We start from the raw sequence: 23,475 nt of genomic DNA on the forward strand, positions 1-23,475 counted from the left end.
TTTGGTCCCGTTTTCTGCTATTCTGGACAGCGGTCCCAGGAACATCTCTGCACAAGTTTTTCTGTTTGCACAGTTCTTTGGAGCCCAGCAACACTTGCTGAATAGCCTGTTCTGATCTGTTCGACCCCGACTGTCCACAGAGGTATGGGGCTCTTTCTAGGCTCCGTGCCCTGCTCCATTGGCCTGATAACCCCCTGGCACCAGCGCCGTGCTACGGCGTTAGTGCTGCATTGTTAGAGCTGCGTGGCACGGCTTGGGAGCCGGTGGGCCAATGCCCAGCCTCCTCTCCCTGCTCTGTCAAGCTGTCCTGATTAAACTTGGCCCTTTGCTCTTCCTTATGAATTTTAGGAGCAGCTCATCAAGTTCCCCAAAAACTCTTTTGGGCTTTGTTTTATATTTTTAGGTTGATTTGAGGAGAATTGCTATTTTTATGATGTTGAAGCTATCTAGCTCTCTCCCTGCACCCCCAACACACACACACACACACACACACACACACACACACACACACACCCCCCCCGCAAGACTTTTGCACATGGCTCTGGCTGGGTCACTCTCTCCCAACTCTTCACCTAGTGAACTCCCCCTTCCCATCCATCTCAGGGTTCTCTGCATCCTGTATTCTTCCCTCAAAACCCTGATCCATTGGCTCAAAGTCATTAATTAGGTGGTTCTTGGTTTAATGTCCGGGCTGTAGACTCCTCCAGGACTATGGCCCTGTCTCTGTGTCCTCAGCTTGAAGAACAGGGCTGACAGACAGCAGGATCCCAATAAACATTCGGTGAAAGAATTAAGGCAGTACAGGGAGAAAGGTCTTTTGGCCCAGGAGCACTTTGGCCGTACCTAGAGAGAGAAAGACGCTAAACAAAGTGACTTACTTGGCATGCCTCAGCTTTCTTTCCTAGAGAGTGGGGATGTGATTAGGGTGTGTTGAGGGTGAAGTCGAGCTCATAGGTGTGAAGCACTTGGAACAAAGCCTGCCCAGTGGCCAGAGCTACCTGTGTTTCTTGACCTGTCCTTCCCTTCCACGAATACTCAGCCTCACACTCCCGCAGCCTCCAAAGTCTTTTCACTATCAGTTACCTCCTTCTGATTTTACTTTTCCCACAAACTAGTCATCTTATCCCCATTTTGCATTAGAGACCAGTGAGTCTGAGAAGAGAAGAATAACTCATCTAAGTTCTTAAACCTTTAACTACTAACTCCAAACCCAATGTATATATAATCTCTAAGGTGTTCATTCAGTCAGCAGAATTTCTAGTTAGATTTTGAAATCTACATGGCTCCTCTCAAAACAAAACAACACAAAACAGTCCAGATGCAGTGTTGACCTAAATTATTTTTATTTTAGTGTTACTGAAATAGATACAAGCCTAAAATTAAGCATTAAGCCTTCACACTCATAGTTCTATAAGCCAATCATAAAACCAAAACAAATCTTCCAATACAAACATAACCACAACACCAATAAAATCCAAACGAACAACATCAAATTAATGTGACTGATCCTGCGTTGCTGAAACCAAGACCCTGATAGCAGGTGTGACGGGAACAGAGTAATGTTTTTACATGTTTTATGTCTCCTGCATCATCGTATTTAATTTGGATCATGAGTGACACGACTTGAGCCATTGTCAGGGTTACTGTCACTGTTTTCTTAAAAAACAAAAGCTTCTTTATAATTCAGTTTGATATGCCGAGCAATTTCAACAATGCATTCTCAAATTGGATCATGTAAAGTGGGAAATAATGCACTCAGTATAACATTGCTCAGTGTATGTTTACTGTGATCCTCACTACCAATGAACTACTACAAGTGTGTTCACCAAAGACAATAAAGGCACAATTTAGACGCTAGCAAAGGACCCATTGTGCTCACTGCTATGGAGTTTCTCATTCCTGAGGCGCTGAGTGGGCCTGATCATTCAATTCTCCCACCACTTTACTCCACTGGACCCATCAGGAAACTTCATTCTACTAAGCCCCGAGATGATACCTGGCCGGCCTCCCACTTGGGGCGTCCTTCACGTATTTGATCAGACCTTCACGTTTCTTGTTAACATGAAACCATTAAAGTTATTCATCAGGCCCACGCTCTGTGTCCCTTTTCGTGGTGTCGAATTACATTTCCAATGCACTAAAATATTTAAGAAGCTAATCTCCTAGTCTCTGAAATTGATGTTCAGTGGAAATGATCTTCAAATGGAAAAGGAAGTTTTGAGTCTCCACTGGTAAAATAGAGGCCTGAGCCCAAGGTTGGAACTGAGATGACTGTTGTCCTTACAAGTGTCAACTTAAAAAAAAGCCCAAACCAGTAAAGATTGTTAAGAGTTTATGTGAGCCAAACTGATGACAATTTTTGGGAAGCAAAATCTCAACAGATAGAGGAAATACTCCAGAGAATGGTGCTTTGCAGCTTATTTTATACATTAGAATCAAAGGAGGAGGTGTAACGGGGTTAAATGAAATTCATTGGTGATAGACGAGGGAGGCAGGAGAAAGCAAAGGGGGATGAATCTCTGGGATTGGATAATAAGTACAAGGAGACATATACTGCTTTTACAGAGGTGTGTATATAGGATAGTTAACAGTTAACAACAAACATGTTCATAATAACAAAGAGGGGATTTGTGGTCTCTGGTTGTTCTTTGAGGGGTCCAAACAAAAGGAAATTACTTTGATATTCCAAAGTTACTGTTATCAGGTATGTTAGCATAGATGGGAAAAAAAAAAAAAAAAAAAAAAGCAACAGACTGGCTCAGTAAAGGTTAAGACTGACTTTTGTTAGGGAACATGACCTGCCTAGGACAGGACTACCGGCCATGAACTGTGTTCAGTTAGAAAGTTTTAATTTCAGACCATCCTATGGGGTTGCGTTAGGTGCCTGAGTTTGTAAGGCCGCCGTGTAGGCCTTCCTCGAGCTCGTCAGGTTTAGCATGTGGCCGCTTTTTCATCCGCACCATCCAACAGAGGCCGCCGGATGCGCCTGCATTAGCTCGCCAGGAGTGAGTCGCTGTCACACTAGACACAGAGCCACGCATTCTGAAATAGATTTTTGTTTTTGTTCCCTTCTAAACAATTCTTTTTAAAAAATAAAATCATTTATTTACTACTTTTAGAGAGAGAGAGAAGAAGGGAGGAAACATTGCTTTTTTGTTCTCCTTATTGATCCATTCACTATTTGATTCTTGTATGTGCCCTGCCCCGGGGTTTAACCCGCAGCCTTGATGTTAGGGTGCTCGCTGACACAGGCTGTGAAAGAACGCACAGAGAGAAGAACATGTAGAGAATAAAATTTTTATTCACTATTCAAGAAAGGAGAGGGGTAGAGAGTGGAGAGATATACCAGCATTAAGGAGTAGAGGCTTTAACATTTTAATCGGATTAAAAAAGGGTTGTGGGGGGAGGTTGCGGTTGTGTGGCCCCTGAGATATGGGGGCCTTGTAACCTGAAGCTGCAGTTTGTTCCCATGTTATCTTTTGCCTGTGGCTTACGGAGTGGTTAGTACGTTAGTGAGGATCCGCTCTTGCTGTCCAGTTATTTCCAGTCCTAGGACAGAAGCTCAGAAGTGTAAACGGCAGTCACGTTTAACAAGGTCATAGGCCTGCTCAGCAAATGGTGCCACGGTTGCAAACGGCACTGCCTTTATCCTTTCACTTGGCTTATCAGAAAGATGCTCTAACCAACTCAGCAGCCCAGCTGGGGCCTCTTCTAAACAATTCCAATGGCGAGCTCCAGCGGGTGTGGAGAGCCCAATTTGGGAAACTCTGGGCTCAAAGATCACTAAGCCTGTGAACAAGCACTGACAGGACCCGCACCAGACGCCCGAGGAAGAGCCCCTCACTTCCAGAGCTCAGGACTCCGGGCGGGCAAGGCTAGAGCGGCTGGAGCCCTCCCGGCTGTCGCTGCCGACGTCCACGCTCTTCCTTCCTCAGGAAACAATGGTGGCTTGGACCTCCCAGGCTCTCCGCTTCCCCACAGTGTGGCGGTGCGCCAGGGCGCCGAGGCCACTCCTTAAAGAGGAGGGTGACAGACCTACCCCCTCGGACTCCGGGTCCCCCACCCCCACCCTCACCACGTGCCGGCCCGAGGTGGCAAAGGCCCAGCCAGCCACCATCACCAGGGATTTTCTTTTTTCTTTTTTTGCTGGTTTCAGGCTTTTTTTCTGCCTGAGTGAAATGAAACAAACACCCTCTCAGCCTCCAGGCCACCAGACGCGAACGCACTGGTCCTCGAGCCCTGACGCGGCCAGCCTCTCCGCTGTCTGTGTCCGGGGCGGGATCCGCTTTGCATAAATAGCTGCGGGCGGCGCCGAGCCCGGGGTGCGCCGCCTGCCGCTGAGCGCTCGAAGCTCCTCCGCGCCCCTGCCCGCTGCGCTCTGCCCGCTGCTGCGAGGAGCGCCCGGCGTCCGGCTGGAGCGCAGGCGGCACACCCGGCCGGGCTCGGGCGGAGGCTGCGTGGCCCCTGTCCGGACAGCCGAGGGCGCCGCCGAGGGCGGGAGCCGAGGCGCGTTCCGTTCCCGAGCGCACCAAGCTTCTGCGGATCAGGTGGGTCCCGCGGGGCGCCGCCCGAGGCCCCCGAGGCCGCAAACAGGGCCAGACCCGGGGGTTGCGGGCTGGGGAGCGGGAGAAGTGGAGAGAGAAGACCGGCGACCGCTCCGGCCCTGCCTGGTTTCTGCCCTGTGTCCCTGCTTTTGTTCTCGTCTCTGCCTTCCACATCGGACCCCATCACTGTCCCCATTCGGTCCCTGTCGCTGCCTCTGCCCATCCTTCCAGACTGGGGCCTGAGGGGCTGCGGGCCGAGGCCTCCGCAGCTGGTCCGTGGGGAGGGGCGAAAGGGAGGAGGCTCAGGGGGCAGGGGCAGGACCACCGAGGAAGTCGAAAAAGCAGTGAGGAGTCTGTCCGCATCGCCGGGGCAGGAAGGAGGCATGGCTCTCGCCCAGGACAGGATGGGGAAAGGCTGCCTCTGGGGAAGGGGAGCCCGGGCGCAGAGCGAGAGGCGCATGGACTCCCGGGCGCAGGGGCGCAGGGGAAGAGGTGCGAGCTCGCAGAGCCCAGCACCAAGCCAAAAATCTGGCATGCGGAAAGTTTCCGTTTTGTAACTTTTGCGGTAAAGGGCCTGCTTCATTGGGGTGATATCAGGGAGGTGGAAGGGTCCTTCAGCTCTGCAAAGAACCCCTCTCAACCCGAAAAGGACACCACCCCACGTTTGAAAATATCAGAAAAACAGCTAAATGGAACGATTACACAAACTCTTGAAAGGCGTCCAAGAAACAGTGGGGGGAAAAAATGTCAGGCGTGGAGAAAGAAGAGAGACTAGAGATTCCCCGATCTTCCCGCTGGCCGGCGGGGAGGGAGGAGGTCCGAGCGGAGGGTGTCGGCTTCGCTCCTCCCCTCGGGAGGAACCGAGCCCCCGGCGGCTGTTTTCGTGGCCTCGCCTGCCTTTAGCCCTCCTTCAGACCCGTGGGCAGGCCTTGCTGCCTCATTCATTCACCTGGAAATTGGTGTGTCTCGGGAGGCGGGCGTTGCGGGAAGGAACCCTGGCCTTGTCGCCTCCTGGCTGGGAGACGCTTCCCCAGACACTACTGAGTTTCCACAACTCCGAAAAAGGAATGCTGCCCTGAGTAAAGACAAGCCGAGTGTGGAGGGGCTCCTGTGTGTTTGGGGCGTGAGGGAAAGGACATAGTTATTCTTTGGCATGTCTGTGCTTCTTTGACTACACTAAGCCCTTGTTGGGAGTTATCTCTGCCTCCCCTACCAGATGGGGGGCAGGTGCAGATCCCAGTTATTGTTACAAGTAACAGGTGTCAATGACTGAACAAGGCAGATGGAGGCAGGGAAAGAGTCCCTAGGGTTTACCGGGTCCAGGAGATTTCAGATTATGCTCCTAGGATCCTGGCTCGCGGGCCAACACAGTGGAGGAGGAGGGGACCCTAAGGCCCAGGGCGGTTCTGACCTTTCAGACAGAACCAGTTCAGCTCTTCCTTTATCTCTTCTAGTTGCTGGGAAACCCCAAAGGTGTTTAAAAAAAATTTTTTTTTATTGATTCCAGAGAGAGGGAAAGGGAGGGAGAGAGGGAAAGAAACATCAATGTGAGAGAGAAACATCCATCCGTTGCAAGTACCTCTTGCATGAGCCCCAACTGGGGGCAGAACCCGAAACCATGTGCGCTGACCAGAATGGAAGTCTGGACCTTCCTGTCTGCTGGACCACGCCCAGTCCACTGAGCCAAATGGCCAGGGCGTGGCTATGTTTCCTACCAGATTCCTCCCATCCAGCCTGCAGAAACTGAGTCAAGAGGTGTGCAAAGTGGTTTGGGCTCGGTCCTCCACTAGCCAAATCTTACCTCCTAACTTGTAGGCCAGGGGTACCTTTCCCAGGCCAAACCTGGCTCCAAGCAGTCATTTCTCCAGCTCTTAGCCTCAGTTCACTTAGACCCTAACTCCAGGGCCCCAGGATCCCTGCCTCCTTACCCTGCCAGTGAGTCTCACCCTCTGAACTTTTCCAGGACTTTAGGGGACCTTCACATATGAGTTGGTTTCACAGGCTGAGGTCAAAAAGAACTAGGTTCCCCAGGAGCTAGTCCGCATACTGCCCTTAGCCCAGCCCAACAGGGCAGGGTCCGTGTCATTAACCCATTTCACAGCTGAGGGAGCGAAGGTTCGCTCATCGGCTCCGAAATTGCAGCTGGGTTTGAATGCAGTTCTATCTGGTTCTAAGCTGTGCACTCTTTCCGTTGAATCATCTCTCATGATGGTTAGCAAATGGCTATGGACAGATGTCATCAGGATCAGAAGGAAGGCAGGGAGAGTGGCCGAAAGGCGGGCAGCATTAAGTGGGGGGCCTGGGCACAATTCTAGGTGAATTCGTAGCATAAATGTAATTTTATCTGAAGTGAATGTGTTCTGCCCTGTATTTTCATTTTAGTGTTTATTTTACAGATACTTTAAAAGTATTTGCTTTTCAAATTTTTAAAGTAAAATTGCTATACATAAAATCTACAAATCTTAAGTGTTTTGTTTAACAAGTTTTTGACAGTTGTTCACACCTGTGTAACCACCACCCAAAAATAAGATAGAAAATATTACATCATTCTAGAAAGTTCCAATTTCCCACTTTCCTCTGACCCTTCCAGATAACCACTTACTGATTTTCCTCACCATTGATTAATTTTGCTTGCTCTTGAACTTCACATATATGGAATCATACTGTGTGTATCTCTCATGTCTGGTTCATTTCAGTGGACATGGTGTCTTTCAAATTCATCTGTGTTGTTACATGTATGAGTAGTTGGTTCCTTTTTATGGCTGAGTAGTATTCCATTGCATGGATGTACCGTAAGTTGCTTATTTACTCTCGTTAATGGACATTTGAGTTACTCTCAGTTTTGGCCGTTATCTCTTATAGAATTCTTTTTTTTTTAAATTAATCTTTATTGTATTTTTTTCCATTACCATTTAGCCCCCTTATACTCCACTCTGCCCAGCAATCACCACCCTGTTGTCCATGTCCATGGGTCCTTTTTCCTTTTTGCTCAGTCCCTCTACCCCCTAACCTCCCCTCCCCGACTAGTTATCTTCTGCTCTCCATCTAGAATTCCTTTGTCGACATTTGTTTTCACCTACAGAAAAACCATTGGGTCACAGGGCATACCACTGTACGTTTCATAGCAACGTATTAGACTTGTGACTATTCCTCGTCCTTGACAAGAACTGGTGGTGTCAATCTTTTTAGTTTTATTTGTTTTAGTGAGTGGGAAGTGGTTTCTTATACCTTTGATTTTATGATGGAGTCTTAGGAATCATTGGTGAAGACAGCAGGAACAGGGTACAGAACAGGACATAAGCGTGGAGGTCAGCAGGAGCCATGAGCCAGAGGGAAGGAATCCAATGATGGTTGGAACTGGGAGCTTAGGAGTAGGAACTTCTGACCCAGGAGGCCTCTCTGTGTGTCACCTGAGATTGAAAGACCTGGTGTTGGTACTCTATAAACTAGGCAAGTTCATCCAGACTCATGGCTTTAAATGCTACCTCTCTAACCATCATCTTTATCTCCGGTTCAGATCTCTGTTTTGGGGCCCCCAGCTCACATGTTTAATCTCTCTTTGAATGTCTCAAAGGCACTACAGACTTGGCAAGTCTGGAACAGAATTCATTATCTGGTGTTGGCTTTCTGCCATGGGGCGCTGGGTGAATAATTGTTCCACTAGCTGAGAGGATCCATAAAGCGGAATGTTTGGGGCTGGTGGGGGATAATGAATTTAGTTCCATGCTAAATGGTGTGGAGCCGTCTAGGAAGATAAGGACTGGAAAGTGCATTGGGCAATTTGGAGAGTATTGAAATATATACTGAAAGCAGTTTTGCTGGAATGTGGGGCAGGCTAGCTAGATTGCTGATAAGTGAGAGAGAAAACAAGTGGAGATGGTGAGTATATTCAACTCTTTCCAGAAGTTTGAGAAGGCCAGTAAGAAGATTGAGCTGTGTAGCTGTAGGAAGATAGGAAGAAGGAAAAAATTTCAGGCTAGAAAAGACAAGGGAGATATGGGCTGAGGGGAAGGATCCAGTGCAGGAGAGGGAAAGAGTGGCCAATAGAGCAAGGCGTTGGAGGAGCAGGCGGAAATGGGGAGGTTGGCTCTGAAGGAAGGATGGATGTCTCCACCTCTGAGACTAAATGTGAACGAATGAAGGTAAGAAAGTTCATCCACTACAAAATTCTGTTGACTCTCCATATGCATAACTCCTAATCATGATGTATAAGGTTCTTCACCATCTGCTCCCTTATCTCACAGATAGAGTGTGCATAAGTTAGCTCTTGAGGCAGCTATGCTGCATAACAAACAAACCCTCCTCTCGCCCCAAGTCTTCACTTTTCACCACGAGGAAGGTTTAGTCATTGTTCACACTGCAAGACAGCTGTAGGGCAGTCGCAGCTGCAGGTTTTCTGTGACTCTGCTCCATTTGTTATCTCATCCCAAGACCCAGGCTGAAGGAGCTACTTCTCTCTGGAACATGTTATTTTTGTGGTAAGGGCTGGACGAAGGAGGTGATATGATGCCTCTTAAAGCCTCCGCTCTGAACTGCCAGTCAGATCTGACCAGTGGAATGTGGGTAAATGTGACAGTGTTCAAAGTCCAAAATCAATGGGGCAGAGGTATATATTCTGCCTATTGGCAGGGAATGATACTTGGGAACAATAACCCAGTTGACCACATAGTTTTGTTAATAACTCCCTGACACAGGTCCCTACTTACCTCTCTAAACCAACCCCCATCATACAGCCTAGAGGCTGGTACAGGTGTTCTCCTTTAGTCCAGCACGGCAATGCCCTTTCCAGTCTTGCTACCTTTGCACACATGGTCCCTCTGTCCGGGAGTCATCTGCCTACCCTGACCCCCTGCATTTAAGGGGTCAAATCTACTCTGCAGTTCAGTTAATCCTACCTCTTTATCAACTCTGCAAATAGTCCTTTTACTTCCATCCCCACTGCTCCTGCTCCTCTCTACCCCACCCTTGCTCTTTGCCTTCCCCATCCCCCACTCCAGCCTCTTACTTTCTACATCTTGTCACTCAAGTCTTCTTTCCAGGCATCACACTGATTGGGTTTTTCAGTCTTTCCAACCCTTCTCAGGAGAAAGCATATATTCCTTCAGGCAACATCTAAGGTCTTGAACGAGCTCTTCTCTAAACCTCTCCCCAACCTCATCACCTCACTCCTTAGAATTTCTGCTTCAGCCTCAGGGAATTACTGTGATTCTTGAACCTTTCTCCTGGTTTTATGCCTCTGGGCTTCCCCTACCCCTCTCTCTGCTTGGAACTTGGAACGCTCTCCTCACCTCCTCCCCAACCCACCTGCTGATTCATATTCATCCTTCAAGAGCCAGCTTCATCATCATCCTCTCCGTGAAACCAGTCTCTCATCCTGCCTCCTATGAATTAGGTACCTCCTCCCCCCACCCCCACCCCCAGCTCCCCGGGCACGCTCCACGCACTGCCCCAGTTATATTCTGTTGGGAGTCCTCACTTCTTCCCTTCTCCACTGTGAGCTGCTGGAGCCAGAGGGGACACTGCTCAGGACCACAGCGCTCTCTGCATGGACCCCCCCAGGGGGTAAGTGTGCTCTGGAGGCCATTGCCTGAGTTTGCACCCTTAGTGGCTATCAGACCTGGGCAAGGCGCCTCACCTCGAGCCTGGGCTGAAAGGGCTGCTGGCGGGAGCTTTATTTTCACTCAGGAGAGAAGGAGTCTAGGTGGGTTGGTTTGGGAGGTCAAAGAGTGACTGAAAGCAAGGGGACCATCATTTAGTGTAGTCAACCCATAATTATTTCTAACAGTACTTTAGTTCGGGGTTGTGGGGCTGAGTGAAAAAGGTGAAGGGATTAAGCAACAAACAAACAAACAAAAAACAACTCAGGCACAGACAACAGGACGGTGATTACCAGAGGGGAAGGGGGTGGGGGGAGGCAGAATAGGGTCAAGTGGAGCTAAATGGTGATGGAAGGAGACTTGATTTGGGGTGAACACAATGCAGTATACAGACGAAGCATTCTAGAACTGTACACCTGAAACCTATATAATTTTATTAACCAATGTCACCCCAGTAAATTCAATAAAGCCCTCTGCAAAAATAAGAAAAATTAAAAAAAATAAAACAAAAGCCCTTTAGTTCTAAAATGAGGAAGTAAAAATATGTCATCTAAATCTCCAGCCCAAGAGCTGATCTGTTCTGTTTGTCCGATCCCACAGTGGAGGCCACAGAACTCGGCCCCGTGCCATCGAGGCCAGCTGCGCTGCTTGCCCAGGCCTGAGCTCCTCGCGCCATTACACTCTCTTTATCACCAGCTAGCATCTTATAGAGGAGAGGTGTTGATAGCAGCAGGGTGCAGATCGGAGGCTTAGTGCTCACATTTCTGCGCACCCAGGAAACCTCGTGCAAGTATTTGCAAGGGAGTTGGGTGGTTGGTGTGTGCTTCCTGTGGTTCTTCTCTGAAGCCACGTGACCTTGGCAGATGTGAATGGAAGGGAAAACCATGAAGTTGCCACGTGGGCCAAGTCCTCACCGGAGAGAGAGGGATCTGAGATGGAGGAGGAGAGCCCAGAGAGAACATGTCTGGGAAGTCAGGGGAATAGAAGGTTTCTGGGCAGATGTGGTTAGGAAGGTGGAGGGGTGTCACGAGGATGCATAGAATGAATGGGCCCTGGGAGAGATCAACTGGGGGCTATGGGTTGACGGAACCCGGGGGAAGCAGAAACATAATGATAACATTATTTTTAGACTTCCCTACACCAGTGGACAATTTGAAAAGCGAGGTCTTAGAACCGTCTTGCTTGAGCCTCACAAAAACCCTGTGAGGTCTGCAAATTGGGAATTATTTTACATTTGGGGAAACCGAGGCTTAGAGTTTTACTGTTTTGGTCAGTCTTTCAAGAATGAAGTGGCAGAACTGAGGCAGGAGAGCCCGTACTGCCCCCAGACATAGTGTGGCTTGGAGACTTGGGTGGGGCTCGGGGGGAGGGAAGGTGGTACCAGAGGTAGAGGCAGCTTTGGAGAAGTCGCTGGGGCACAGATCCATGCCTAGCCCTGGAGACATCACTGTTCAGGCAGAAGTCTGCCAGGGAGAGCGAAAAGCTGCTGTAGGGGGAGGCTGCCGAGAGAGAGGCCAGGCCTTGTGATTAGTTAATGTAGTTAATGAATGTTTTCAATTCTGTCCTCATTCATGTGCATTCATCTTCATGCTACTTTTTGATGCTTTTAAGATTTTGTTTATTTTGTTTTTAGAGAGAGGGGAAGGGAGGGAGGGAAATATTGATCAGTTGCCAATCGATCGGGGACTGAACGCACAACCCAGGCATGTGTCCTGACCGGGAACCAGCTGTTTTATGGGATGACACCCAACCAACTGAGCCACACCAGCCAGTTAGCATGCAAAGCTGCTAACTGGCCAAACCCAGGTCACTCTCCTGCATTCCAAGGACATCTAGTTCGCTCTGTTCTGGGGTTAGCGGGGGGCGGGGAGCGGGGCGCGCGGAGCTCCTGCCACTAAGCTCAATAGACTGCTGGAATGGGGGCAGTCACAAAGTCCACCAGAAACGGGGGAGCCTGTAGTGCCACAGAATCCTGCAGGTGTAAGGAGTCCCAGGGCTGAGTGCAGGAGGGAAAGGTCTCCTAGGGACCTCTCAGAGGGGCAGCCTGGTCTTAGTCAAGTTATCGAACCACCAAACCTCAATACTCTCGTGTGTAAAATGGGTGGGTGTGAATTTCAGAAATAGTATAACTGCCTAGTGCCTGACACGTGATACTATTAAAGGGCACCACTGTTATCATTATTAGTAGTAGAAATAATAGTAACTTTGGAGAAATAATAGTAACTCAGCTGTTTAGCAGAACAGTTATGTCTTGAAGGAAGGAAACCCAACACGTGGAAATATAGAAGAATTCAGAAGTAACCGTACACATTTATAAAGAGTCTCTCTTTAGGGCCTCTTGAGGTTTTTAATTCCCGGATATTTGCAACAGGATTTAATCTATCAAAAATAAATACACGACTGAATCACTATCTTACAGACCCTTGATAGATAGTGTTGAAGAGAGTTCTCTTGCAGAAAGAGACAGATCTGTCTAGAGATCCCAGACTTGCTTTCTCATGGTGGAAGCATTAAAATAGGAAGAGGAAAGTTCACACTCACGTGACAGGAGGCAGAGTCCCCACACACATCCCCAGGAGAACGGGGCTGCACCGCCACACCCTCCCACCGGAAGAGCACAGACTGCCGTAAACACAGACGACCTGAATTAGAGCCAGAGGCCAAGAGTCCTGACGGGTGGTAGCTGCCAGTTCTTGTAATATAAATATTTCCACCGTAACCTGTCTCAAGCCACCACTTGAGGAACTGGGAGCATACTGTTTATTTTCCACTCAGTCTAGATACAATAGAGCTTTGCAACCTCAAGAGCTGACCATCTCGTGAAATGATTAGGAAGCGATGAGTTTTGATCATTTCCTTCTTAACAGAATTCATTTAGTTATAGGTTTAATTTTTAATAATGGCTGTGTAAGTTTACATAACTTAATTTTTAATAATGGCTCTGTTTAACAACGTGCTTGCCAAATTCCTGAAAATTTACCGACGGCTCTCGCAAGCCAGCCTGAGCCAACGCCGGCCTGCTCCTGGCTAGGGAGGTCCTCGGGGACCCCAGAGTGATGCCAGCACACCTCGGCCATCCCCAACCAGCCGTGCCCCGCCCCCCCCTCACTCTGGCAGGGCAGTGCCTCTGATTTGCTTTATAGCCCCTTTCACCACCTAAAATTATTTCCTTATTTATTACTCGTTAAATTTTAATTGTATTTATTTACCAACTAGAATGTGAGCTCTGTGAGAACAGAGAACTTCCGCGTTGGCTTCACCGCCGGATTCCGGGACTTCGAACACTTGCACACACATGAGGCCCTCTGTGACCATGGGTCAACCGAATGAATGGAGGTAGGGCTGGGAGCCTTCAAGGGTTCACATCTGTCTGTGCTCTAAGGTGCACTTGCTTTGAGCTTTTTTCCTTATCTGTAAAAGAAAAGGGTTTGAGCAGGGACTCCCAAAGTTCCCTTCAGCTATAAAAATTCTCTATGCCCGATAAAGTCCCACACAGTGTGCCTAAACATGTCGTCACACGCGCCTCTGCGAGGGTCGGAGCTAGGGCACGGGTTCTTCGGTTTTATTCTTTACCTCCGTGGACAGCTTTTAACACTGCCCGCGGAGGGCTTCCCTGAGTGTCCCTGCCTGCTCCCTGCCCAGCCTTCTCGGCTGTGCTGAGCAAAAGCCAGGCCGGCCCTGCCTGTTCAGGGGCAGCAGGTAGTGCGAGCCCCGGTGCGTTTGCCACTGGGTCATGTGCTCTGGGATCAGGGAGGGAGCTCTGCCTGCTGGGGGAGGCCTGCTACAGGGCAGGGACCCACAGCTGCACCCTGAACGCAGAGCCCACCGGAGCCAGCTGGGGTGGCCCCAGAGGGCAGAGCAATGTGTCTTTGGACCGTGTGGTAGAAGACCCCCCCTTTTTCCTCCTTCCTTTCTTTCTAATCCTCCGTGGCCTGGTACTTTGGGGAAATGCAATAAAAATGAATTACTATCGATTTCGGTGCCTCCTCGTGAAGGAGCAGACAGCGTCTGTCTGCGGCACCTGTTGGGAGGCGTGCCCTTGGGCACATCTTCACGGCTCTGCTATTTCTCACAGCTGCTGGCCTCACGGAAGCAGGTACTGGAAACCCCCGGCCTTCGGGCAGGGATCCAGACCCTCCCATTGAGGGCCCAAGGGGAGGGGATGCTGCCCACACCTCCGAGCCCCCAGAAGTAAGAGGCCAACGGTCCTGTGAGACAGAATCATCTGTGAGGTCTGAGATGATGGGTCCAGCCTTCCCATTATCTGCGAGGTTCGGGGCAGAGGTAGTAGCCAGATACAAACAAACCTGGGACCCGCATCTTCAGTGTCTCATTGCTCTCCTCTCCACAAGGGCGCCCTCGCCTCGCAAGCTGGGGATGGGCCAGGCTGTCCCCGCAGTATCGAGTCTGAGGGCAGCCAGACGCTTTGGGGCCTGGTAGCCTGCGGCCGCAGCTGACCCCGAACCTGCACTCATCTGCTTTGGGGCAGCATCGCAGGGTTTTCTGCCTTCCCCCTACGGTGTCCATTTCCTGCCATGCTTGGCTCCAACTGAGGCTCAGGTTTGCTTTCTCTGAGGCATGGGGCTTGGACGGGCTCTGCAGAGCCAAGAGTGATTATAAAACAATAGCAGCTCACACTTCCTGGGCATTCAGTGAACTCCAGATACTACCTCTGGGAGCTTTACAGGGGCCCTGCCTTTCCCTCATCCAGAAACCCCAGTGTTACACATGAGGATACTGCGGTACAGAAAGATTCAGAAATTTCCCAGGCCACGTGGTCAGAGAAAGATTTGGGACTCAGACACGGGCAAGGAGACAGTGCCCTTCATCACAGCCCTGAACTACTGCCTTCAGAGAGAAAAACATCCAAGTGAGCAGGGAGCTGGCTCAGCCTCGGCTGGAACCCCCTGGGAAAACCAGGCTCAGGGAGGGGTGGGAGCTTCCATCAGGTCACACGGGACCTTGCTGGGGCCCAGGTGCCCTGCTCTCTGCCTTCTGCTCTCTCTTGGGGTTTTACTACTTTCAGTCAAGCATCAGAGTAAAACCACAGGTACCATCCCCGAGCCCGCTTACCTACCAAACCTATGCTGGGGGGCCTCCTGGGAATGCACCGGGGCGGCAGTGGCCCGGGGGGTCCAGCAGGCACCAACAGTGTCCGCCCCCCGACACCGACTGATGAAGGTCTTAGACATGGAGTCCTGACTTTGGCCGCACAGTTCAGAAACTCTGTTCCCCCATCAGCCACTCATGCTGCAGAGAAACTAGCAGCTATGACGCTCCTGGATGTCACACTTTTTGCTTTGTGTGCCTGGACTGAGGCAGGACTCTAGGTGAGGGGCAAGGGGGAGGCAGAGCCCTCCTGTTGGGGATTACAGTTGTTAGAAGAGGAAAGCACCTAGAAGATTGCGCCTAAGTGCTGTGTTTTGTAGATAGGGAAACGGAGGCCCAGAGAATGTAAGAACCTGTCTTAGCTCACAAAGCATGCAAGAATCACAATGGTTTTGGTTTGGTTTGTTTTCTTTGTTGTTGAATTTTTTTTTTTTTTTTTTTTTTTTTGAGATGACAGACTCACAGGCTGTGTGAGCTGGCAGAAATCTAACAGGTGCCCCAGCCTACCCCACCATGTTTCAGAGATGAAACATTGTCTAAAGTAACAACCTTGGAGAATGGGATGGTGGTAGATGGGGAGGGGAGGGCACTTTCTTAAGGCCAAAAAGCTGGCCTTTGAATCGACATTTATTGAATCAACATACAACCAATTCCGTGGATTCTGTGACTCAAATAATTGCACATGTGTCCAGATAGTGGTCAGTGCCCTAAAGGACAAGAACAGGGTGTTACCCAGGAGAATGAGGAGAATATGGGGTGACTTCCTTAGGAAGTGACTGTGGCTGAAACCTTAAGGACAAGGTGGAGGATGCGTGGCTCTGAGGGGGTTGGATCAGTGTCCCAGGAAGAGAAGAACACATGCAAATGTCTTGAGGCAGGAAGAGCCTCATATTGTAGATGAGATTGGAAACCTATTGTTTTCAAAGGAAAGAGGCAGAGGTAAATAGCTAAATAAAGGAGTTAGAGGCAGAGCTGACATTACTGGGAGACCTCCCCGGCCCACGCCAAGGGAGTTTTAGAAAACCCTAAAACTGTTCCCTGATTGTGTGCCCTCGAATATGACACTTAACCCCTCCGAGCCTCAGTCTCTTCCTTCCTGAAGTGGAGCCTACCTTCCTGCTCTTGGATCTCACCCAGGTTGCCTGTGAAAGGGCCTTGGGCCTACCAGTCAGTGTGGGAGCCGGAGCCCGGCAACGGGGCTGTTGGGCTCCCATCCCACACCTCCTCCGGGTGCCCCGGTGCCCCAGGTCGGAAGGATCCGCTCTCCGCCCTGCTGCTTTACCCTAATCCTGCATTTGGCCACTTAGCATTCATTAACTACACGTGCTATGTGCCAGCTCCCTCCTGTGCGCCACCAGGACACAGAAGAATCTTGGACAGTGAACTTCTAGGAAATAAAGAAGGAAGTTTATGCGCACCTCCTATGCATCCAGCATCGTAGCACTTTTACTCAGGCAGCATCATTTAACCCTCACAACAGTCCCGCAAGCACAGCCCTGCACGCCCTACTTCCCATTGGTTTGGGAAGGACACTGCCTGAGGTCACAGAGGCTACAGGGGCCACGCTTGGGCGTAGCCACAGCATTCTTATCCTGGAGGCTACTTCCTGGTCTATCTGCCCTGGAGCCAGCCCTGAGCAGAGGGCCCAGGAGCCAGAAAAGGTGGATCCAACGTGGCTCATGACAGAGGGCAGGCACACCGGCTGCCCTGCACACCAATAGTCTTTTTTCCTTCAGATTTTATTTATTTATTTTTAGAGAGAGGGCAAGGAAGAGAGAAAGAGAGGGGGAGAAACATCGATGTGTGGTTGCCTCTCCCACGATCCCAGTTGGGGACCGGGCCCACAACCCAGGTGTGTGCCCGGATGGGGAAGGGAACTGGCGACCCTTTGGTTCACGAACCGGCACTCAATCCACTGAGCCGCACCAGCCAGGGCCAAACCAATATTCTTTAAATATTTGCTCCACATTTATCTGGGGTGGGGTGTGTTGGAGGAAATGGATTTGCAGTGAATACAAATAAATGGTGGGCCCCTTCTGGATTCTGAATTCATTCTACCCAAGAGAGTTTTCCAGAAACCAGAGGATAGAAATTCACTGACAAAGTCACTTTCCCAGCTGCAGTGTGTTAATAACCTAAAAAAACATTGGCTGTTCCCCACTCTTTGGTAGTTTTCTTTCTCTTTTCTGTTTGTGTTTGAGCTTTTTCAAGGCAGGCAGCTTCTTGGGAGGCTTATTAGAAGATTTCTTTTGGTCCCATTTTTTTATTTGAAATTTATTTAAATACAGATGGGAACAACTAATCTTAGCAAGAAGGGTCACTCTGCCTGTCATGTGTTTTGACTGAGCAGTTTGGGCCACACTTTAGTTGGCATCCTTGAACTTGGCTGCTTTTCTTAATTAACTACAGAAAGTGTTACTTACATTTACATGAATGACAGCAATGCTTTTTTGGAACGTGTCAGAGAACCACCAGATTTATTTAATTAAATAGCTTTGTGTTTGGTTTTAGAAGTAATATATTCTCATTGCAGAACATTTTGGGGAAGGGCAAAGAGGTAGAAAGGGTAAAGTGATCACTCAGCCACAGTCTGACTGCACGGAATTCACTGCTATTACCACACGAGTCTAGTTTACTGTGGTAAAGTATACAGAACATAAAGTTTACCATTTCAACACTCTTCCGTCTCTGAATTTGACTACTCCAGGTAACTCATTGAAGTAGAAACATACAATATTTGTCCTTTTGTGGGATGGCGTATTCCACTTAGCATAATGTCTTCGAGATTTCTCCATGTTAAAGCATTTGTCAGAATGCTTTAAGACTGAATAATATTCCACTGTGTGTACCACATTTTGTTTATCTGTTTATTCATCGATGGACATTTGAGTTGTTTTCCATCTTTTGGCTATTGTAAATAATGCAGGTTGGACACTGGTGTACAAATACCTCTTCAAGTCTCTGCTTTGAGTTTTTTTGGACATACACCCAGAAGAAGGACTGTTGGATCATATGGTAATTCTATGTTTACTTTTTTGAGGAACTGCCATCTTGTCCAGTAACTTTGATATGTAACATCTGTAGTTGACATCAAAGTCTATGTACAATTTTGCGTGACTTTCTCGCTTAATTTTCCACTTATTAACTATTCTTCCAAAACATTGATTTTTTAAAAGGTTGCATCATATTCCATTGCATTGCTATGCCACATTTCCCCCTTCTACTCATTGATTTCTGGACCACAGCAAAATATTTTAAATTACGATAATAAAATAATTTGCTTCTCGTAAACAGCCTCATGCTCTGTCCATACTTGTTAGAGAAATCCTCAACAAAAATAGGTTCCTGCCTTCAAGGAATTTAAAAATTTCTCCTTAGGGATTCTTGGGGGTCATCCAAGTCAGTGGTTTAAAAGTTCTTTGTAGCCAGGGATACTTTACTACAAACAAAATACCAGATGAAAGCACAATATATAATAACGAGCAGGTAAAAGAAGAGATCTAAAGAAGGGCGGATCGGGGTTCAGAGACTTGCTCTCATGACCTCTCTTCTCCTTTGTAGGGAAAGTCTGGGACATCCAGGGATATTCTTGGGTTCTCTGGAACACAGTTTGAAAATCACCAGGCTGATCCAGCCCTTTAAAGATGGGTAGACATTTTGAAAAAGAAAGACAGTTGGCTGAGGCCAAGTTCATTTTTGTACATGCATTCATTTCTTTCCTCAACACAAAGCAGCTACTGCCTGCATACTGGAGTCACTTAGGGAGCTTGCTAAAAACACAGCTTCTCAGAACTCTTCTTTTGGACTTCAAAGCAATGGATGTGGGGAGCGGCCAAGCTGGGTTCTGTACGGTGCTCGCCATTCCATCATCTCTCCGCATTTACAGGTGCTTGTCTGTTGACGCCACCCACAGAACTCCTACTCACCCTTTGAGGCCCAGTTCAAACATAGCCTCAGCCTCTTTGAAGCCTGGCTGCACAGTCCCACGCGGGACCGCCGACTCCCTCCCCTGTGGCCCCAGAGCACAACTTGGCACTTCCAGCTCCACTCCACATTTCTTTCTGTGTGTGTAATAACTAATTGCTTCGAGGCCAGGCCCCTCTGCATTCCTCATGGTGCCAGCACACATGGGTGCTTTGTGGTTGTTTATTGACTGGACTTGGATCTGGTGTAGCCCCACGTTTGGAGGATAAGATAGCCAAGGCTCAGATAGTCAACAACTTACAGAAGGCCATACAGCTCATCGGTGCCAAGACTGGGACTTGTCCTGATGCCAGTCCTGAGGCTCGGCCCTTGGCCCCGGCCAGCTGGCAAGGAGGGCAGCTGTCTGCTCTGAGCAGGGAGCACTGGCCCCGGCTACCGTGTCCCTCAGCCCTGCAGTAGCCCAGGCTGTCTGAAGTCCAGAGGGCTCTGCCTGGCTTGTGGTTGGTGTATCTGTTTGCATGCCTGGAAATTAACTTTATAAAATTTTAACATATACGGTAAGGTGATATTATGTGACTACTACCTGGACTGAGTCAATGAGCAGATGCTAAGAAAGCAAGTCGTGTGTGTGTGTGTGTGTGTGTGTGTGTGTAGGGCGGTGGGGTGGGGGGCCAGTCAATTCACCACTCAGGGATGCAGAGTCTGGTGTGAGGGCCAACCAGCATCAGATCCAGACGTGGCCGCTGCAAACCCTCCTGTCGCACCCGCTCCAATTTGTGATAAACAACTGATGCTTTTCTGCTTAGCACACTGGGGGCTGAAATTTGTTTTTTAACTGGGGAAACAAGTGACTTGTGTATCATGATGAATGTGACCCATGGGCTCACGCTGCTGAAATTAAAGTATTTATGATATTTACGTATTTATGTTGTGTAGATGGGCTGGAGTAGCTATTATTCACTCCTACCCAGCATCAAGGTGGGTCAGGGTCCCTCACCCTGTGCCAGCCTGGAACTCTGGATTCTGTGGCATAGGTGGGGGACAGGGGACAGAATCCTGCCTCAGGAACCCTGGCACCTGCCTCCACGGGTGTTCCTAACCCTGATGGTGCTTGTGCTGTGGACTCCTCCTATGGCATCTGATGAAATCTGCAGACAGATCCCTTCTGAGAAGGTTTCAAAATGGAAAAAATAAAATAAATAGGATTATAGAGGAAATAAGTTGTTTGAGCTATAGTTATAATATTAATACTGGGAGCAGAATTTCAGCTCAGACTGAGATGCTTCCTCATCTGTAAAATGGGGCTATTATTACTAGGTACAGATTCCTGCCCTTCAGGCGTTCACACTCTGGAATGGGATACACAAGAATATGTATATGACAGTAACTAAGGTAGAATTAAAGGTGCAAAATGGTAACCTGATGAAAGGCTAGAGAGAGCAAAATAGTTTCCAGCTGGCGGCTAAGCTCGGGTGCCGGCGGGGCTTGGATCCACTGCGGCGCTGACCTCAGCTGGCTGAGCATGGGCAAGAGGGGCCACCAACGTGAGCCTTGGTGCTCTTCTCTATAGAATGAAGATGAGAACAGAATCTACTTGACAGGGAGGCTCTGAGCTCCGCCTCCTTCTCTCCCAACAGACAGTTAAATCACGCGGGCCCCGCTGTGTTAACCACTTCCCCTCTTTGGCTTTCCGGCGCATAGCTCACCTGTCAGTCCCTAACTACCAACGACTCCAGCAAGTGGCCATCTCTGCCACTGCCCCTGGGCTGTTGAAAGGGACCGGGTACGGGCTCTGTTACCACCTCAGTGGGGCAGCAGGGCTGCTTGGCACCCCGTGTCCTCAGCTTTGGTCTGGGCCCTCTCTCAACCTGCTGGCCCCACTTGCTCTCATCATGAACTTACTTCGTAGGAAAGGGAGGCCATAGAGGACAACACTCTGAGCTTCCTTCTCACGCCTTTCAAATTTGGCTGAATGTTCACCCACCTTTGGGACTTAGGAGAAAAAATTTCTACAGGACATTGGAGGACGGTTCTTGCCTCTACTTCACTTTCCTTTATTCTTACAGGCCCCTCACGATGAGGAAAGTTAAGGTTTCATAGGGAAATGGGTAGATTGATATCTAGAGAATATCCTACTCTGTGTGAGCTGGGCAGTGTATCAGGATGGAGCAGGTTATGCTGCAGTAACAAACAACCCCTAAATCTTAAGGGCCAAAACCACAGTTTCCTTCCTCAAATTAATATGAGAATCTTGGGTCAGCTGGGGGCTGTGCTCCTCATTCAAGGAGCCAGGCTGGTGGAACAGTCACCTTATTGAATGTCCTCCATGACACAGAGACACACCATGACACAGGTGACACAGAGAAAGAGGACCCTAAAGGGTCTTGCACTGGCAATGGATTGTTTGGATTCACTCGTATTGGTCAGACTACTCACAAGGGCCTACCCAACCACAAGGGTACCAGGAAACGACATCCTCCCATGAAGGTGAAGCGCCGAAAACATTTGATAGGCCATAAAGGAGCACCCCAGGTGGGGTGTGCCCTTCTGTGTCTCGCATGCTAACGTCAACTCTGCAAGCTGCTGCCATAACCAACCTGGGTCGCACAGACAGAACAGCCTTTAGACTTTCCATGGGGAGTGCCAAGAAGCCACTCCAGAGAGGGAAAACTCCAAAGCTGCCTCTCTGCCCGAAGGCCAAGCAGAGGAACAATAGGGCGCTGAGAGCTGCAGACACCTCAGTGAAGACTCAGGAGGCATGAAGAGGGCAGGTGACACCTAGAGCTAAGAGGGAAGAGCTCTAGGTGCTAAACCCATGGGGAAGGCAGGGGCAACAGGGTCCAGTCAGAGTTTCCCAACTACATTCTTCATAACACGCCCATGTGATATTTCCTAAGTGGGGCATGTATTTAGGTGTTTTTACTCCATTTCTGTGCTATTTTATGTTTATGTTTGAGTGAGGGATGTTCTTTTTGAATGGAACGCCTCACATATCTTCAGTCCACACACAATGGTCACCTTTTTTCTGTGGCATTTCTGTGCCCACATCAGAAAGCCCCCCTGTGGGATCCCCAAAGAATTCAAGAGCGCTGGGGAAGGGAAGCCGTCCTTGGCAGATGCTGCGGGGGCTTTTTCAGGTGGGCCCAGATAAGGAAGCTCAGGAAGGAGACTGTTGACTGCAGCCCCCAGCCCCTTCCCTGCGCTCATCAATTTCCTGTGCTGTGGTGAAGAGGCACCTGGTCCTGGAGAGATGTCATACACCTGGGTATCAGCCCCAGCCTCCTCCTGTCATTGCCGAGTGGCCTGGACAGGTCATTCCCCTTCCTTGGTGCCTGTTTTCCCATCTGTACCATGAAAAGACCTGGGCAGTGAGGCTGTCCCTCCAGCCACATGGGCAAAGTGGCATGTGAAATTGCCCTCTGAGCCCAGAAGTCCCCGGAGCTCAGAGTAAGGGAGCGCCTGAAGGTTCAGGCGTCCTTTGGCGTTGCCATCACAGGACATTGACCTCAGTTGCAGCACCCCTTTGGTGGCATAAAAGTTGTGCTCTGGCTTTAGCTCCCCACTAGAAGCCATACTGGCTAATCCTTGTAGACCTGGCCCTCTGAACAGTGCCTGGCACATGGCAGGTGCCAATATTGGCACCAAATATTTATTGAATGAACGAACAAATGAACACATAACTCCCTTCAACTTTGAATCAGTGACTTGCAGACTTTCTGTGGGGCAGGAGGAGGTTGGAGAAACTCATGGCGCCAGTCCCAGCTAAGCCACCTTGGACAAGTCACCAGACTTGTCCCCTGCACATGGTGAGAGCAGCGCCCACCCTGCCCCATGGGCTGTGGTAGATGTTCCAGCTGGCGGGAAGATCCAGAAACACTCTGTACAAAGGAAGGGCTGTTGTTTTTAGGGCACAGGAACATAGTGGACTCTTCGGGGACACAGAGCAGGTAGTGCCAGAGCCCGTGAGGTGGAGAGTTCTGGAATAATCATTAATGAGAATTGAGTAGCTACCATTTATGGGCCAGTTGCTCCAGTATCAGGCCCTATGCCAAGCACTTTATGTGACCATCGCATTTACAACAGCCTAAGAGAGAGGCATTGTTACTCTCATTTTACAGAGACCAAAAGGTTCAAGTGGCTGCCCAGGGTCACGCATTGCATTAACACCCAGGCCTGTCTCCCTCAAGTGCAGGCCCTACCACTCCTGCCTCCAGCCTCCTGCCCCATGGTGAGGTGCACACAGTGCTCATCTCTTAGGCACCAGTGATAATAGTACAGGTTGCCTTTTTCTAAGTACCTAC

At 49.3% G+C, this 23,475-nt stretch overlaps 1 protein-coding gene and 1 pseudogene across 3 annotated transcripts in view; one reads left to right on the forward strand and one right to left on the reverse strand.

The window, feature by feature from the left end:
• Positions 1-23,475, reverse strand: part of LOC129079485 (uncharacterized) — a 42,844-nt pseudogene that overhangs the window by 11,885 nt on the left and 7,484 nt on the right.
• Positions 4,326-23,475, forward strand: part of GGTA1 (glycoprotein alpha-galactosyltransferase 1 (inactive)) — a 54,942-nt gene continuing 35,792 nt past the window's right edge. For all 3 annotated transcript variants that reach the window (XM_054584455.1, XM_054584456.1, XM_054584457.1), the window contains exon 1: positions 4,326-4,547. The gene's annotated coding sequence lies outside the window, so the exon portion shown is untranslated. The remainder of the gene's footprint in view (positions 4,548-23,475) is intronic.

The sequence above is a fragment of the Pteronotus mesoamericanus genome, unplaced genomic scaffold, assembly GCF_021234165.1.
Source record: "Pteronotus mesoamericanus isolate MK-2021 breed Mesoamerican mustached bat unplaced genomic scaffold, CSHL_Meso_final contig_78, whole genome shotgun sequence".
In the NCBI taxonomy this organism is placed as follows: domain Eukaryota; kingdom Metazoa; phylum Chordata; class Mammalia; order Chiroptera; family Mormoopidae; genus Pteronotus; species Pteronotus mesoamericanus.